This window comes from Triticum dicoccoides, chromosome 4A (assembly GCF_002162155.2).
Source record: "Triticum dicoccoides isolate Atlit2015 ecotype Zavitan chromosome 4A, WEW_v2.0, whole genome shotgun sequence".
NCBI lineage: Eukaryota > Viridiplantae > Streptophyta > Magnoliopsida > Poales > Poaceae > Triticum > Triticum dicoccoides.
In genome coordinates, this window is record NC_041386.1 from 629,778,917 (window position 1) to 629,798,360 (window position 19,444).

The window sequence follows — 19,444 nt, forward strand, 5'->3', positions numbered from 1 at the left end:
TCGGTGGTCGGCGTGTGTGTCAGCTATGTGGCATTGAGGGGCACTGGGCCTCTAAGTGTCACAAACATTTTCAATGGAGTTTTCTTGGCCTCAGCAATGACGGCAAGGACACACGCAACTTTGCGCATCAGGTTGCCATGGCTGATCGTCCGGCATCGCCGAAGCAACAAGGACACACTCAGTCCTACTCCATCGATTCCCACTGGTACATGGATTCTGGGGCAACGGAGCATCTGACGAACGAGATGAGAAAGCTTCATACTCATGAACCCTATCATGGATCCGACAAGATCCACACCGCCAATGGAGCAGGTATGCACATCTCTCATATTGGTCAAGCATCTCTTCTCACTAGACATGCAAATAGGAGTCTTCAGCTTCCCAATGTTCTTAGAGTTCCATCTGTGACACATAATCTTCTTTTAGTTCCTAAACTCACACGTGATAATAATGTGCTTTGTGAATTTCATCCTTTCGATATTTTTATTAAGGATCGGGGCACGAGGGACATTCTTCTTAGCGGACGGTTGTGCCAGGGCCTCTATCGTCTGGAGCATCCTGGCGTCGCTCGCGTTTTCAGTGGAGTTCGGGTATCTCCGTCACAGTGGCATGCTCTTCTTGGTCATCGGCCACACCTATTGTCCGTCATATTTTGTGTCGTCATGAGCTTCCTAGCATGTCTAGTAATAAAGATGTAGCAGTGTGTGATGCTTGTCAGCAGGGGAAGAGTCATCAACTTCCTTTTTCGGAGTCTAGTCGTGAGGTGGAACATCCTTTAAAACTTGTATTTTTAGATGTATGGGGTCCCGCTCAGACTTCTATCAGTGGTCACAATTATTATATCAATTTCGTTGATGCTTATAGTCGCTTTACCTGGATTTATCTTATCAAACGAAAATCTGATGTGTTCGATATTTTTGTTCAGTTTCAAAAACATGTTGAACGCCTTCTCAAGCACAAAATTGTTCATGTTCAGTCAGACTGGGGGGTGAGTATCGCAACCTCAACTCCTTCTTTCAGTCGCTTGGGATCGCTCACCGTTTAGCATGTCCATATACACATCAGCAGAATGGTTCAGTAGAACGTAAGCATCGTTACATTATTGAAACTGGTCTCACTCTTTTGGCACATGCATCGGTTCCGTTTCGTTTTTGAAGTGATGCTTTCACCACTGCATGCTTTCTTATCAACCATACTCCCACTCGTTCTTTGAACATGAAAACTCCCATTGAAGTTCTCCTTAATGAACAACCTAATTACACCTTCTTCCAGGTTTTTGGGTGTGCTTGCTGGCCACACCTCCATCCATATAACAAGCGCAAGCTCAAGTTTCGCTTCAAGAAGTGTGTCTTTCTTGGCTATAGCTCTCTTCATAAAGGATACAAATGTCTTCATGTTCCCACTAATCGTGTTTATATATCTCGGGATGTCGTGTTTGATGAGCATGTGTTTCCCTTTTCCAAACTTCTTGTGTCCACCGCTGAACCACCGTCCACGCATTCATCCTCTGTTGCCTCTGACCAATTTGATGATGTTGCATATTCTCCTATATTGTTGCCTAATCATGGTGCAGGCACTGGACGTGGAGCTCGTTTGGAAATTTTAGATGCGCCATCGCCTCCTTAGTCGTCATCACCTTCCTTGTCGGCACCACCTGTTGTGCACGACGATCATATGGCGCCATTGCATGGCCTCGGTACCCATGACCATGCACGACCGATCAATGCCCCGGTGCTGCCGCCCGCTTCATCACCCTTGGCCTCTGGGCTGGCATCGCCGCGCGCTCCGCTCGCGACGCCGGTCATGCCAACGGCGCCTGGGCTGGCCTTGCCCGCCCCCGCCTTGCCGTCAACGGCGACTGGGCCGGCTTCGCCCGCCCCCGCCTATGGCGTCTGGGCCATTGTCACCTGGGCCGACCTCTCCCGGGTTGTCTTCATCGCCATGCAGCCCGGAGTCGCCTGGCATCGGCTCCCCCAAGGCGTCACCTGGTCCTCTGCTGACCAGGACGCCTCTGTCGCCCTCGCCCAGTCCTGCTGCTGCTGGCTCCTCTGGCGCCACTCCATCGTTGTCCTTGACTTCGCTGGCTCCTGCTGCTGCTCTGCGCCCACATACACGCAGCCGCAGTGGCATTTTTCAGCCTAAGCAGCGCCATGATGGTACTATTGCTTGGTTGGCTGCATGCATGACTACTGCGCTTGCGGATCCCTCCTCTGAGCCGCGCACATATCAAGCTGCTATGCGCATTCCTCATTGGAGAGAGGCCATGGAGCAGGAGTATCAAGCTCTTATTAAAACCATTAAGCTACGCATGAAGGGTGGCCAACCAGCTATGCCACGTGGCGCAAGCTGGTTGGCCGCGGTGAGAAATCTTTTGTTATTTTTTTAGATGAAGGTGTGGATTATTTTTTAAATGTATTTTTTTAGATGGAGATGAAGACCTCTGGTATTTTTTTAAATGAAGGGTTATGCAAAGTGGCACTCGCTGATAGGCTGTTGTGGATTTTTTTTCTTTTTTACTTTTTTTAGATGAAAGTGAGGACTTTTTTTAAATGTTTTTCAGACAGAGGCGAAGACCCGAGGACTCTATGTATTTTTTTCAAAGAAAATGTGCGTACAACTTTCTCTCAAGCGGCGCCACCGAGTGGCGCCCCAATCACTAGTTCGCAATAAGACATGGACTCTCGTTCCTCCACCATTGCGGGTTAATGACATTGACTCCAAGTGGGTTTTCAAAGTGAAGAAGCATTTTGATGGGTCCATTGAGCGCTACAAAGCTCGTCTTGTTGCTCGCGGTTTTCGGCAGCGCTATGGTCTTGACTATGAAGACACCTTCAGTCCAGTGGTTAAGCCTACTATCATCAGGCTTCTTCTTTCTCTTGCCCTTACTCGAGGTTGGTTTCTTCGTCAGCTTGATGTACAAAATGCCTTTCTCCATGGTGTGTTGGAGGAGGAGGTTTATATGCGCCAGCCTCCGAGTTTTTTCTGATCCAGATCGTCCTGATCATCTTTGTCGTCTGTCCAAGGCACTTTATGATCTGAAGCAAGCTTCCCATGCATGGCATGCTCGTCTTGCAATGGCCCTTCGTGCTCATGGTTTTGCATCGTCGACTTCTGACTCCTCACAATTTCTTCTACAGAAGCCTGAGGTTACTATGTACTTGTTGGTTTATGTGGATGATTTATTCTTGTCAACTCCTCTCAGTCGGCCGCTACTGCTCTTGTTCGCTCTCTTGGTGCTGATTTTGCGGTCAAGGACCTTGGGAAGCTTCACTACTTCCTTGGTGTGGAGGTTACTTCTCGGGTTGATGGTCTTGTTATGACGCAGAAGAAGTACTCCTTGGATTTGTTGCAGCGGGCTGGGATGCTTAAGTGCAAACCGACAACTACACTGATGTCTACCACTAACAAGATCACTGCTGTTGATGGTGAGCTTCTATCTTCTGCTGATGCGACGACATATAGGAGTATTGCTAGTGGTCTTCAGTACTTGACGATCACATGACCGGACATTTCTTTTACTGTCAACTGAGTTTGCCAGTATCTGCAGTCACCCCGTGACACTCATTGGTCTGCTGTTAAGCGCATCTTACGCTACATTCGATTCACGGTGTCTCGTGGCTTGCATATTCGACTGACCTCCTCTGGATGTCTCTCGGCATATTCTAATGCGGATTGGCCTGGCAGTCTGGATGACAGGCGATCTACGGGGGGTTATGTTGTGTTCCTTGGCTCTAATCTGATCGTCTGGAGTGCTCGGAAATAGGCCACTGTCTCACGTAGCAGTACTGAAGCTGAGTATAAGGTTGTGGCCAATGCTACTGCGGAGATTATCTGGGTACAGTCTTTGCTTCAGGAATTGGGTATATCCCAATCACAGTCTCCTTTCCTTTGGTGTGATAATATCGGTGCTACATACCTCTCTACAAATCCGGTATTCCATGCCCGAACGAAACACATTGAAGTTGACTATCACTTTGTGCGTGAACGTGTCTCCCAGAAGCAACTACAGATCAGGTTCATCTCTTCCAAGGATCAACTTGCAGACATCTTCACCAAGCCATTGCCTCTACCACAGTTTGAGGCTTGCCGGCGCAATCTTACCCTTATAGATTCTTTAGGAAGTGGCTAAGATTGAGGGAGGGTGTTAGACTGTATAGCCCCCGTATTCATACGTGTATATTGTAACATTGTATCCCACTCATTATATATATATATATATATATATATATATATATATATATATGATAGGCCACCCCTAGAGGATTGTGCCGGTTCCCCCAAACCTATTGTCTTACAGACACTCCATATTGAGGATTTCTTTTTTAAGATAGAAATGGTTGATGTGAAGAAGAAGGAGGGAGATTCCCATTCTTTGTATAGACTTTACGAACATTAGTGATGTGCTTTTCTCTAGGGATATCCTGGTGCCTTCGCTGCATCTAGTAGTTTAGATTAGGTTTGTTAGTCCTCGCGGGTGCGGTGCTCGGACGGATGGCGATGTTTATTCTTTAAGTTTGTCTTTTGGACACTGATCCTACTCGGGTTTGTTCGCGTGGACGTAGCTGACGAAGCTCCGGCGTAGATTCCTGTTGTCTCCTTGGGGCGGTGAGGTTCGGATTTCTCATCATGTGGCGAGTGCTTTAGATATATGCATGGGTTCAATGACAGCGACTGCGACTCCAAGGCGCTAGTCCATAGAGGCACGTGCATAAAGACTTCCCGACTATCATCGACAAAATCAAGACGGCTCCAATAGAGAAGAGGCACAGCAGCAACTCGTTATGGCGGTAGTAGTGGTCTTCAGTGGTTGCGGAATCTCGATGTAATTTTTATTATGTTTGAGATTCTTTGTATAGATCTGATTGTATTGCAAAAAAAAAAAACGTTTAACCCCAAACTGTTCCTACATGATGAGTTATCATCTATCACATCTGCACATAGTAACTCCCACACAGTCATGCCTTGCCCCGAAATAGTTGTTTCTATCGGCACATCGACAGATGAGCTAGCTTGGCATGTTGGCCGGCTAGCTACTGCATACGCGGCCACATGCGCTAGCCAACCGTTGTGCGAGTGGCTTCCGTCTAATGGTCGGGGGTGCTTCTCTAAATATGCTACACCTATAGGGAGGTTGCCACCGATCATCTTTACGGTGAGATATGAGGTTCTTCCAACCACACAACTCCCCTATCATATACAACTAAGGCCCCATTTGATGGCAAAATATATTTTCTACGTATTCTTAGAATACCAATATTTTTTAAACTTCCATAGTTTTATTCTTGTTTGTTGTTAACCGATAACCAACACAAGAAAAAGGGTCAGTCGTCTAAAACTCTAATACTTGTGGTGTGTCACCATAAAAAATGAAATGAATGAAAATAAAGAAAAATATGAAATTCCTAGAAAAGAATGAATTAGTGACAATTGTATTTCCCTTAAAAGAAAAGTATAAAAAAAACATTGACAAAATTAGAACACAATATACACAGAAATTGTGCTTTTTATGATATGCAAGAATAAACATATAGTAATAGAGAAATTTCACGACAAGAGGAAGTTTACTAAGAAGGAATGAATTAGTGGCATCAGTATTATCACAAAAAAATGAAACAAAAAGTAAAACAAAATCAAAATAATGAAGTTTTTTAGGAAAGAATGAATTAGTGGCTTTGGTATTACACTTTAAGAAGAAAGAAAATGAAAAAAAATCATTATTTCGATTTAGATTTGGTATTACCCATTTAGATTATTTTTTTAAGAAAGAATGGATTTGTGGGATTGATATTACCAGTTAAGAAGAAGAAAATGAAAATATTTTTAAAAAATATTAGAAAATATGCACACAATTGACACAATAATTATGTTTTCTTATACAGAGTAATATGCAAGAAGTTTCCTAAGAAGAAATGAATTAGTGGGATTGCAATTGACAATAAAAATAAACAAAATAAAATAAAAACGAAAACAAAATCAAAATAATGAAGTTTCTAATAAAAAATGAATTAGTATTTTCAGTATTATCCTTTAATAAAAATAAAATAAAATAAAAACTAAAACTAAAACTAAAACTAAAACTACAAAAAAAATAAGGTCTTCTAAGTAAGAATGAATTAGTGGCACTGGTGTTACCCTCTAAGAAGAAAGAAACTTAAAAATCCAAAAAAACAATGAAACTTTTTGCACACAATATACACCAAAATTGCGCTTTTTAAAAATATGCAAAATTAAGCTTATAATAGTGGAATTTTGGGGAAAAGGTTTCCTGAGAAGGAATGAATTAATTAGTGACGTTGGTATTACCCTTAAATAAGAAATCGTTTAAATAATAAATAAAACTTAATCCAAATAATGAGGCTTCCTAAGAAAAATGGATTAATAGCATTGGTATTTCCTTCTGAAAAGATAAAATTAAAATAAATAAAACAAATAATGACAAAATTTGCAAACAATTTATGCAAAAATAGTGCTTTTTATAATATGCAAGAATACACATACAATAGTGAAATTTTTACAAAAATGAAGTTTTGTAAGAAGTAATGAATTAGTGTGCCCCTAAAAGAAGAAATAACATGAAATATAAACTAAAATAATGAAGTTAGCGAAAAATAAATTAGTGTCATTGGTATTACTCTTTAAGAAAAATGATAAAAATGCAAATAATGACAAATTTAGCGCATGATTTACACAAAAATTGCACCTTATTACTATTGGAAATAACAAGCATATGATGGTGGAATTTGGGGAAAATATTTTTTTACAAGAAGGAATGAATTAGTGGCATTGGTATTACTCTTTTAAAAATAAAGTAAAAATAAAAATAATTAAGTTTTCTAAGGAAGAATGAATTAATGATATTGGTATTACCCTCTAAGAAGAAAGGAAAAATGAGAAAAATTGCATATAATGTACTCATAAATTGTTTTTTTGTCTTATGCAAGAATAAGCATATAATATTTGAATTGCAAAAGAATATTTTCTACGAATGAGCGAATTAGTGGCATGGGTATTACCCTTAAAAGAAAAAAATAAATAAAAACAAAACAAAACAAAAATAATGAAGTTTTCTAAGAAATAATAAATTGGTGGCATTGGTATTGCCCTTTAAGAAGAACGGAAATTAAATAAAAACTTTATAAAGATTCACACAACTTTGCACTGAATTTGACCTTTTTAATATGCAAAAATAGGCATATAATAGTTCAATTTCCATACTCTGGTGTAATTTAAACACATAGTATATAGCACTTGCAAGTGTGCATTTCAACTCATCCAACATGCCAAAAATACCCATGTAGAAAAAAGGAAAACCTAAAAGAACATACCAAAAAAGGCAATGTGTGACGGGCTTCAAGACCAATAGGAAATCGCTGTCCCTAAGCAGGGGCAAGTCAAAAATTTAGGCAAAGAAAAAATTGACTGGTCCCAAACAGAGATAAGTTAAAAGGTAGCCTAAGAAGCCATGAAACAACACAAGGAAATAAAGAACACGAATAATGACAAAAAAAAATCAACGGTCAAAAAATTGACTTACTCAAATTTAGAAATCAGGCGACTTACAGATAGCCGAAGTGTTTTCTCTAACTGTTCTAGACAGGTTGGAAATGGAGAAGAACACTCTTAGGGAATATTGTAAACAACAGGAAAACAACATATATCATTTGCAGTTGCAGGGGAGACGGGTTCTCAGCCGGTTTTGGGAGACGGGTTCCCAAAACCAACATATTTTTCTTTTTGTTCTTTTAATTCAGAAAGCTCAAAAAATATCTTGTTTTCAAATTTGTTAAAATATGCGCGCTTTCAAAAAATGTTCAGAAAACATTTATTGAATTTTTTTTAAATCACATATTCATAAACATATGCATAAATTTCAAAAAAAAAATCTGTTTTGAAAAGTGTCCTTATTTTCAAATATTATTCACAGTTTTCAACAATTGTTCACAGTTTTCAAAAGTGTTTGGAATTAAAAAAATATTTCTATTTTAAAAATTTCTTCACACATTCAAAAATGTTTAAATTTTAACAAAAAATATTCACATTTTATAAAAAAAATTCACAATATACACAAGCACCATGCCTTGAGACCCGACCGACACGCAGGGGCAGGCACACTTGCCGTGCGGGGCATCCGCCCTTATGGACTTCTTGTTAATGTAGATGGCCGGCCTTCGCAGAAAAGTTTTCCCGCCAAGCAGGCTGACGCCCTCAACGTTTACAACAGATTTGAACATTTTTCCCTTAGTTGAGCTTCGAGCTGACGCCCTCAACGTTTACAACACATAAATATAGCATCGATCTCTGACAATATGAATGGGTCATCCACTCCATTTGCGTCAGGGGCTCTTGATGGCAATCATACATGCGTTCATTCCGTTATCACACGCGCATTTCTTTTTGCTGCGAAAAAAGATCAAGGTCTATAATCAAAGTTCACCGGAAATACGAAATATCTCAAACATAATAAATTTTATATTGAGATTTTGAGTCTACCAAACGACCGCCACCAGAACATGCCGTTGATGCGCCGCTGTCGTCGCTCTCCTAGCGGAGCCGGATTGACCTTGTTAATGACAGCCGATAAATCATTGTATATGTGCCCTTAAGAGCAACTCCAATGCAGCAACCCATTTCGTCTGTTCGGGTCGGCGCGGACAGAAAAGTCGACCCAACACGCCGACCCAAACGAACGCGCGTCCGCTTGGCGTCTGCCTGTCGACCCATTCCTGGCTCATTTTGAGCCGGAATTGCGTCGGTGCGCACACGAGACGAACGCGCGCGCGCTCGCCCTCTTCCCTTTCCGGGCCCGCTGGTCGGTGTCATATTGGCCTCTTCCCATCGAACAGCACACCCTCGCCCGCCTCCTTCGTCGGCTCGTCGCCGACACCGCTGTACATTTTTTTCGATAGATAAAGGATACATAGATTGTTCTAGTATAGACATAAAAGATCAATTACTCGTCGTTTTCCGACTCCGACTCGGTAATGTCCTCCTCTGACGTCTGAATGTAGGCGTCCACATACCGCTCGTTCTCGGAGTTTCAGGACGACGCTTCTCCTAGCTTCATGTTTAATTGAGCGGTTTGCTTGCGCGAACGCTTGTCCTCCCGATAGGCAGCTCGCTCCGTCCTCCTTGCCTCTCTCTTCGTCCTTCTTTGCTTGTAGAACTGGCGCTTATTGACGATGTCCCGCGGGGAGCGTTCGCGCCACACCGCCATGGCTTCCACGTCCATCTCGGCGATGGCGAGGCGACGCTGCCGCCTTCGGTTGCCACGACGATCCTCGTTGCTGGAAAGTCGTGGGAGAGGCGCGAGATCCTGTGCTCGCTGGCTCGTCGACACGCCGTGAAAATTCATCTCTCGACGAGGCCGCCGGAGGCGCCACGCTACCGCGTCGTACGCGCAGACCGCCTCCTCTGCGGTGTCGAAGGTGCCGAGACCGAGGTGTATCTCGCCAAATCAGATCTCGGAGGAGAAGCCGCCGTAGCGGCGCTCGCGGACTCCGCGAAAATCCGAAGTGTCCAGGCGGCGCATCGACATGGTGGCGCAGTGGCGGCGAGGCTAGTGAGAGGGGGGCGAGGCAAGAGGGCGGTGGACAGAGTGTGGAGGGAGCACCTTCTTAACGTGCGCCGGACGCGGCGCGCCAAAACTAGCACGTGCTAGGCCGATTTTTCCCGCCCGCGCGCTGGAGCACCAAAACCAGGACAACGACATGGCCGCTGGCATGATCTGTGGCCACGGGCCTTTTTGTAAAACTGAGCGCGGACATGAAAATGGTTGGCGCGTTGGGCATACTACCGATCCAAATGCAAAAGAGGATGGATACCGGACGGACGGCCGACACAAATAGATAAAAAGCGGACAAATGCGACGTTCGTTTAGGTCGGGCCGTTGGAGTTGCTCTAAGGACCAGCTCCCTAGACGTTGAACCCTTAAATTGGTCTGAAGCACCGGATATTAAATCTCGCTACATGAATAGAAACCCTGACCTCACCATCCCACTTTCCCAAGAAGACGATAGGATTCATACATCGGAGCTCCGTCGAGTATACTTCCTTTGGATGAGCCGAGTTATGATCAGACTCGCTCCCCGATCGAAACGATCCTCCATTTGGGTGTGGCATTTTTGCAGTCTCCTTTTGCTTCTGACACCCGATTAGTCTATCCACTAGCCAGCCACCCATTCGCGTTGACTCCTGAAGTAAGTGCGTGCAAGTCGAGTAAAAATTTGATGAGGAGGTTCCATCCTTTTTACTACGTTTCCAGGACGGGGTTGCAGAGGACGACGGATTTTTCTACTCCTAGTAGCTGCTTAATCAATGGCCGTCGAGATGCTGGCCAACTTGCAGACAGACGGCGATCGAATTAAAGGCTCGATCATGCTGCTGTGGTCAGACTGAGCCTGACGACCACTGACAGCAGGAGGAGTAACCCTTTGATTTGATTTGCACGATCTGCTCGCTGATTCGTCACGGATCGATCAGGCAATCGATCGACTACTGAATCTGCCGCCGCTCCTAACTGCTTAATCCAATTCGGAGCACGAAATCCGTGGCATGTTCTGACACCTGATTAGCCATTCGCACGCGTTGGCTACCAAATTGGAAGATACATTTGGAGTTAATTGCGTCAGCATCACCGCCTTTACTCTTTGAAATACTGCCTCCATTTCAAAATATAAGACGTTTTGGTAGGTGACGCGGAGGTAGTAGTATTTCTAAACATCACACTCTCTTCGGAACAAAATGTAAGAGTTTTTCGTATTGGTTCAAAAACAAATGTAAGAGTTATTTTTATAACAACAACGCCTTACATTTTTGTACAGAGGGAATACCAAACAACACATACTCCCTTCGTCCGGTGAAGAGTGTACATCTAAAGATTTTAGGACAAATTATGGAGTGAAGTAAAAAAAGCATTGAAAAGGTGCAAACCATCATCTCTCTTCTCTTTAATTATCCAACCCCCAATGAGCTAAGTGTATGCACAAATTAAAAAGACCATGTGTAGATTGTTATTGGTATTGATTACCGTGTGATGAGAGAGAAATATTTTTGTTCACTTTAAAATGCATTGGAAAGATAGAAGTACAATCTTTTATGGCCAAATTTTGAAACTAAACGTACACTCTTCATCGGACGGAGGGAGTATACAATTAAGTGACATTATGTTGACTATGTTTCTGGGTATCTACGGCTCAGTCAACTGGGAAAAACTTAATCCTACAGCCACCTCAGATTTTTGCATGTATTTGTACGTTTTGGGTGGATCCGGGTTTTTAGGCCCAAACCCGGGGGCTGATGCCGGGCTAGAAGTGAAAGGTGTTCCCATTCAATCCTACTACCGTGGTCGGGTGGTCGTGACATGGATGGTCGGTGGTGCCTAGGGGCATGGATGCCGGGGCGGCGGTCCCGGACGGCGGGCTTCATGTTGGCTTTCCGGCAGACCTCGTGGTGGCGGTGGTGGCTCCATTTCTTGGTCGTGTGGGCGACTAGGGATCTAGTGGCGGGAGGCTCTGGCATGCTCTGGCAGTGCCCAGATCGGCAAGACAAGTTGGCCCTCGTTGAGGTGGCGGTCGAGACTCCTCTTGGCGGTGCAAGCGCGTGTTCGAGTGAAAGCTCCGCACTTCTGGCGCCAGCGACGGCGGCGCCCGTGGGTGTCGCTTGCTTCTTGAAGACAGCGTCGTGGATCTCAACCCTATGCCAGGGCTCACGGTGAAAACTTTTGTCTGTCCTCAGACTCAGCAGCGGTGATGCTTCGCGCCGTCACCCTCCAGGGGGTGTTGTCATAGAGCTTGGGGGTCTTTATTCGGGCCCGGGCGAGGTGTTAGGCTTGTTCTAGGCTCATGTTGTTGATTTTGATCCCCTTTGTAAGGGGGCGTCCTCATCATATAATGTATCGTTCAGCCGTGTAGTTTGGTTCGTTGCTTTATTTATAAAGCGGGGCGAAAGCCTGTTTTGAGAGGTAGGCCAGATTCAGTTCAAATTCATTCGCAAATGACCAAAACAAAACATAGTTCTGACTTGAATAAAAGACTAGGTGGGAATGAAAAACAGAAAATTCATAGGTACTCCCTCTGAAACAAAAATAACCAATTACACGTTTACTAAAAATTAAGTAGCGGAAAAGGTACAACTTAATTGTACAGAACGTGCAACTAGGTACTTCAAAATACTATACCAAAAACAAAAACAAACCCTGAAGAGTATTTCCAAAATATGATTTGTTGATAACTGTCAAAAAAAAGGGAAACCGTCCCCCCAGCATGAGTAGTAGCCATCATGTGCTTGCAGGATCCATGACTAACAGCATCTTCAGCCGTTCGGCCTCATGGGACGCCAAAAAAATGCCGTCTGGTGCTGAATCGGCATTTGCTTTCGGCATGTGGGCGATTGTGTTCCCAGTCGCCCCCAAAATCGCGCAAACTCGGCAATTTGATACGAATCTGACACAAACTTGACGATTTTTCATTGAAATTTGTACAAAAACAGATAAAACAAACAAACTATGCATAGCCCTGCCACGCCACGGCCACCACCCCGCCTTCTAAATACCGAGGAGCCTGTAGAACCGGGTGTAGTCGCCCCCGCCCCCGCCGCCCTGCGCCCCGCTGGAGCCGCCGCCGTCCCTACTGCTCCCCTGCCAGGGTCGCCGACGCGCGGGGGGTTGGATGGTCTGAGCTCGTCCTCGTTGTTGCTGTCGAGGACGACGACGCTGCCATCCTCGCGTCCGCGGCGCCGGGCCTTGATCTCCGCGTATGCCCAGCGCTGGCGGAGCACCTGCTCGTGGACATAGTCTGCCTTCGTCCACTTGAGGCTGGTCTCGTCGGCGGCGGCCATCTCCGCGTGCTCCGGCTTCACGGGGGAGCAGCCCCGGCTCAGGCTTCGGCCGGACAAGGTGGAGGGAACGCGGGGAGGGGCGGCCGCCCTCGTTGATGACGAGGGTGCCGCTGCGGGTGCGGCGCCCAAGCGGCGTCTCCTGCTGCTCCGGCTTGACGGGGTGGAGCGCCGGCGAGCCAGAGGAGAGCGGGCCGGAGCCCAACGATGAGGAGGTCACCGCCTCCATTCGTCACGGCGTCCAGGAGCTGCCACGGCGGGGAGAGAATGACGGGCGCGGCGGGTACTCGAGACGCGGCGTGTTGCCAGTATCGATGTGGTCGAGGACGGCCTCGAGGGTGCGGCCGGGCACTCCCCACCACTCACGCCGCCCGTCGGTGTTGAGGCGGCCGCGGGGGATGATGTCGTTGGTGGAGGCGATCTGGTCTTCGCGGCTGCGCTCGAAGTACATCGTCCACAGTGTGTGGCTGTCGGCGCCGTACCTCGGCTCATTCCGCTGCGCCTCCGTCAGCGACGAGCGGATGCGGGCGATCTTGGCCCGCCGTTCAGCCCCGATGGGCGCCGGTGGTACTGGGACATCGCCGGCGCTCAACTTCCATAAGCCCATCACCCGCATGTCTGGGGCGCCGGATAGTCGGCCTCGTAGAGGAGGCGCGCCTCGTCCTCGTGGAGATGGCGTTGGCCGAAGTCGTTCGCCGTCGCGGAGTCGCCCGGGTACCGCTCAGCCATGCTCGTCGGCGGGAGGAAGAGAGGGGAGAGGTGGCTTCTGGGGGAGACAAGGCAAGAGAAGACGAGTTGTGGCAACTATGGCGTTCACCGGCGGGGATGTCGGCTTTTATAGCCGAGGCGGGATGGTGAGAACCTACATGTCGGGCGATCCATGGCGGGAGTGGGCGGGATGCGTGTCGCGACACCTTCACTGCGCCGCCTATGAGGCATCAATGGAGGTTGACTGGCGCGGCAGCCTTGGCATTGATTCCAGTGGGAACCGAGGTGATGAGGACGACGAAGCGGCGTGTCGCTGACTCGGCGGGCCCATTCCCGTTCGTGCCAAAAACGCTTTTTCCGGCGCCCCCAGGCGCCCCTCAGCGCGCCGGGTTCGGCCAGGGTCCGCCCGAGCCAGTTTTGGCCCAAACCGGCGAAAAATGGGCTCCTGGGGACGTGACTGGGCCGTTTTTCGGATGTCGTCGCCAAAAAATGGCCTGGGGGCTGTTGGGGGCGCAGCTGAAGATGCTTTTTTTACTCTAACACCACAGATGCTCGTAGCCGGCCTACGTAACCCAAGCAGCAGAGCCAATCACGTGTCGCCGGCATCTCTCTTCCCTTCCCTGCACATATAGCAAGCGCCACTATCACTGGTAGAAAAAGGGCCTGTTGTCCCGGTTCGTAAAGGCCTTTTGTCTCGGTTCTGGAACCGGGACTAAAGGGTAGGTACTAATGCTCTGTCCCTTTAGTCCCAGTTCAATCCAGAACCGGGACAGATGGGCCTCCACGTGGCCTATGCGCGGAGCCCAGGCAGGAGACCCTTTGGTCCTGGTTGGTGGCACCAACCGGGACCAATAGGCATCCACGCATCAGCATTTCTGTGGCTAGGGTTTTTTTTAAAGGGGGGGGGGGTTTGGGGGTTTTGGGGGGTTAATTTAGGTGTTTCATATATTGTGTTAGCTAGCTATAATTAATAGAGAGAAGTGTCCTCTCTTATGTCCGTGCTTGGTCGACGCTACGTACTATACATACGTATAGAGAGGACTAGACACGCTAGCTAGCTAGTAAGCAAACGAAGGAAACAGAAGATCGTCATGAACATATATGCATACAGAGAGAAGTGATGTCGACCACCTCTCCTTCTCTGAGAGATTGGTCGAACAACAAGTTCTCGTGTATCTATCCGACACTACCATCTACATATATACAATAATTATCTCTTACAAATATAATCATACGGACTCAGGGTCCACATAGTATTCTCCGTCTTCAGCAATCACGTGGTCAAGAAAGAATGCCGCCAATTCCTCTTGAATTGCTCGCATGCGAGCTGGTGCTAGGAGTTCATCCCGCTTCCGAAACATCTAATTTAAAGAAGGGGGTCAATACATATATATATGAATGAATGAAACTCAACACAAATGATGGTAATAAAATAAAATTGTGAATGTTGTTATTTACGTACTTCATATTGTTCGTCAGTGTAGCCCCGCTCACAGGTCGTGTGGCGGATGGACTCGCAAACATAGTATCCACAGAAATCATTCCCTTGTTCCTGCCACAACCACTTTACAAGAAATAGAGGTCAATCAACTGATAAGCAAGAATGCCAAATGGTATTGATGAAACTAGCGCTTGAATCACTAGTAGATGCGCGGAACATGCTACTATAGTACTTACATTCGGGTGTCTAAATTGTTGGAAATATGCCCTAGAGGCAATAATAAAATGATTATTATATTTCCTTGTTCATGATAATGTCTATTATTCATGCTATAATTGTATTATCCGGAAATCGTAATACATGTGTGAATACATAGACCACAATGTGTCCCTAGTGAGCCTCTAGTTGACTAGCTCGTTGATCAACAGATAGTCATGGTTCCCTGGCTATGGACATGGGGATGTCATTGATAACGGGATCACATCATTAGGAGAATGATGTGATGGACAAGACCCAAACATAAGCATAGCACAAAGATCGTGTAGTTCATTTGCTGTAGCTTTTCTAGATGTCAAGTATCATTTCCTTAGACCATGAGATTGTGCAACTCCCGGATACCGTAGGAGTGCCTTGGGTGTGCCAAACGTCACAACGTAACTGGGTGACTATAAAGGTACATTACAGGTATCTCCGAAAGTGTCTGTTGGGTTGGCACGAATCGAGACTGGGATTTGTCACTCCGTATGATGGAGAGGTATCTCTGGGCCCACTCGGTAATGCATCATCATAATGAGCTCAATGTGATCAAGTGGTTGATCACGGGATCATGCATTACGGTACGAGTAAAGTGACTTGCCGGTAACGAGACTGAACAAGGTATTGGGATACCGACGATCGAGTCTCGGGCAAGTAACGTACCGATTGACAAAGGGAATTGAGTACGGGATTGATTAGGTCCTCGACATCGTGGTTCATCCGATGAGATCATCGAGGAGCATGTGGGAGCCAACATGGGTATCCAGATCCCGCTGTTGGTTATTCACCAGAGAGTCGTCTCGGTCATGTCTGCTTGTCTCCCGAACCCGTAGGGTCTACACACTTAAGGTTCGGTGACGCTAGGGTTGTATAGATATGAGTATGCAGTAATCCGAAAGTTGTTCGGAGTCTCGAATGAGATCCTGGACGTCATGAGGAGTTCCGGAATGGTCCAGAGGTGAAGAATTATATATAGGAAGTGTAGTTTCGGCCATCGGGAAAGTTTCGGGGTCACCGGTATTGTACCGGGACCACCGGATGGGTCCCAGGGGTCCACCGGGAGGGGCCACCCATCCCGGAGGGCCCCATGGGCTGAAGTGGGGAGGGGAACCAGCCCATAGTGGGCTGGTGCGCCCCCCCTTGGGCCCCCCATGCGCCTAGGGTTGGGAACCCTAGGGGAGGGGGCGCCTCCACTTGTCTTGGGGGTTACTCCACCCCTTGGCCCCCCCCCCAGGAGATCCCATCTCCTAGGGCTGGCGCACCCCCCTAGGGGGGCTATATAAAGGGGGAGGGAGGGCAGCTACACCTCAAGTCTTGGCGCCTCCCTCTCCCCTGCTACACCTCTCCCTCTCGCAGAAGCTCGGCGAAGCCCTGCCGCGATCACTGCTGCATCCACCACCACGCCATCGTGCTGCTGGATCTTCATCAACCTCTCCTTCCCTCTTGCTGGATCAAGAAGGAGGAGACGTCATCCGCTCCATACGTGTGTTGAACGCGGAGGTGCCGTCCGTTCGGCACTTGGTCATCGGTGGTTTGGATCACGGCAAGTACGACTCCATCATCCCCGTTCTCTTGAACGCTTCCGCTCGCGATCTACAAGGGTATGTAGATGCACTCTCCTCTCGTTGCTAGTTGACTCCATAGATAGAACTTGGTGAAACATAGAAATTTTTTTGTTTTCTGCAACGTTCCCCAACAGTGGCATCATGAGCTAGGTCTATGTGTAGTTACTATGCACGAGTAGAACACAAAGTAGTTGTGGGCGTCGATATTGTCAATTTGCTTGCCCTTACTAGTCTTATCTTGATTCGGCGGCATCGTGGGATGAAGCGACCCGGACCAACCTTACACGTACGCTTACGTGAGACCGGTTCCACCAACTGACATGCACTAGTTGCATAAGGTGGCTGGCGGGTGTGTGTCTCTCCCACTTTAGTCGGATCGGATTCGATGAACAGGGTCCTTATGAAGGGTAAATAGAAATTGGCAATTCACGTTGTGGCTTTGGCGTAGGTAAGAAACGTTCTTGCTAGAAACCTATAGCAGCCACGTAAAAACTTGCAACAACAATTAGAGGACGTCTAACTTGTTTTTGCAACAAGTGTTTTGTGATGTGATATGGCCAAAGGTTGTGATAAATGATGAATGATATATGTGATGTATGAGATTGATCATGTTCTTGTAATAGGAATCACGACTTGCATGTCGATGAGTATGACAACCGGTAGGAGCCATAGGAGTTGTCTTTATTTTTTGTATGACCTACGTGTCATTGAGAAACGCCATGTAAATTACTTTACTTTATTGCTAAACGTGTTAGCCATAGTAGTAGAAGTAATAGTTGGCGAGCAACTTCATGGAGACACGATGATGGAGATCATGATGATGGAGATCATGGTGTCATGCTGGTGACAAGATGATCATGGAGCCCCAAGATGGAGATCAAAGGAGCTATATGATATTGGCCATATCATGTCACTATTATTTGATTGCATGTGATGTTTATCATGTTTTTGCATCTTGTTTACTTAGAACGACGGTAGTAAATAAGATGATCCCTCATAATAATTTCAAGAAAGTGTTCCCCCTAACTGTGCGCCGTTGCGACAGTTCGTTGTTTCGAAGCACCACGTGATGATCGGGTGTGATAGATTCCAACGTTCACATACAACGGGTGTAAGACAGATTTACACACGCAATACACTTAGGTTGACTTGACGAGCCTAGAATGTACAGACATGGCATCGGAACACAGAAGACCGAAAGGTCGAGCATGAGTCGTATAGAAGATACGATCAACATGAAGATGTTCACCGATGTTGACTAGTCTGTCTCACGTGATGATCGGACACGGCCTAGTCAACTCGGATCATGTTATACTTAGATGACTGGAGGGATGTTTATCTAAGTGGGAGTTCATTGAATAATTTGATTAGATGAACTTAATTATCATGAACTTAGTCTAAAATCTTTACAATATGTCTTGTAGATCAAATGGCCAACGTTGTCCTCAACTTCAACGCGTTCCTAGAGAAAACCTAGCTGAAAGACGATGGCAGCAACTATACGGACTGGGTCTGGAACCTGAGGATCATCCTCATATCTGCCAAGAAAGATTATGTCCTAGAAGCACCGCTAGGTGACGCAGCCGTCCCATAGAACCAAGATGTTATGAACGCTTGGCAGACACGTGCTGATGATTACTCCCTCGTTCAGTGTGACATGCTTTACAGCTTAGAACCGGGGCTCCAAAAGCGTTTTGAGCGAGACGGAGCATATGAGATGTTCGAAGAGCTGAAAATGGTTTTCCAAGCTCATGCCCGGGTCGAGAGATATGAAGTCTCCGACAAGTTCTTCAGCTATAAGATGGAGGAAAATAGTTCTGTCAGTGAGCACATACTCAAAATGTCTGGGTTGCATAACCGCTTGACTCAGCTGGGAGTTAATCTCCCGGATGACGCGGTCATTAACAGAATCCTTCAGTCGCTTCCACCAAGCTACAAGAGCTTTGTGATGAACTTCAATATGCAGGGGATGGAAAAGACCATTCCTGAAGTATTTGCAATGCTGAAATCAGCAGAGGTAGAAGTCAAAAAGGAACATCAAGTGTTGATGGTGAATAAAACCACTAAGTTCAAGAAAGGCAAGGGTAATAAGAACTTCAAGAAGGACGGCAAGGGAGTTGCCGTGCCTGGTAAGCAAGCTGCCGGGAAGAAGCCAAAGAATGGACCCAAGCCCGAGACTGAGTGCTTTTATTGCAAGGGAAGTGGTCACTGGAAGCGGAACTGCCCCAAATACTTAGCGGACAAGAAGGCCGGCATCACAAAAGGTATATGTGATATACATGTAATTGATGTGTACCTTACCAGTACTCGTAGTAGCTCCTGGGTATTTGATACCGATGCGGTTGCTCACATTTGTAACTCAAAGCAGGAGCTGCGAAATAAGCGGAGACCGGCGAAGGACGAGGTGACGATGCGCGTCGGGAATGGTTCCAAGGTCGATGTGATCGCCGTCGGCACGCTACCTCTACATTTACCTACGGGATTAGTTTTAAACCTCAATAATTGTTATTTAGTGCCATCTTTGAGCATGAACATTGTATCAGGATCTCGTTTAATACGAGATGGCTACTCATTTAAATCCGAGAATAATGGTTGTTCTATTTATATGAGAGATATGTTTTATGGTCATGCTCCGATGGTGAAT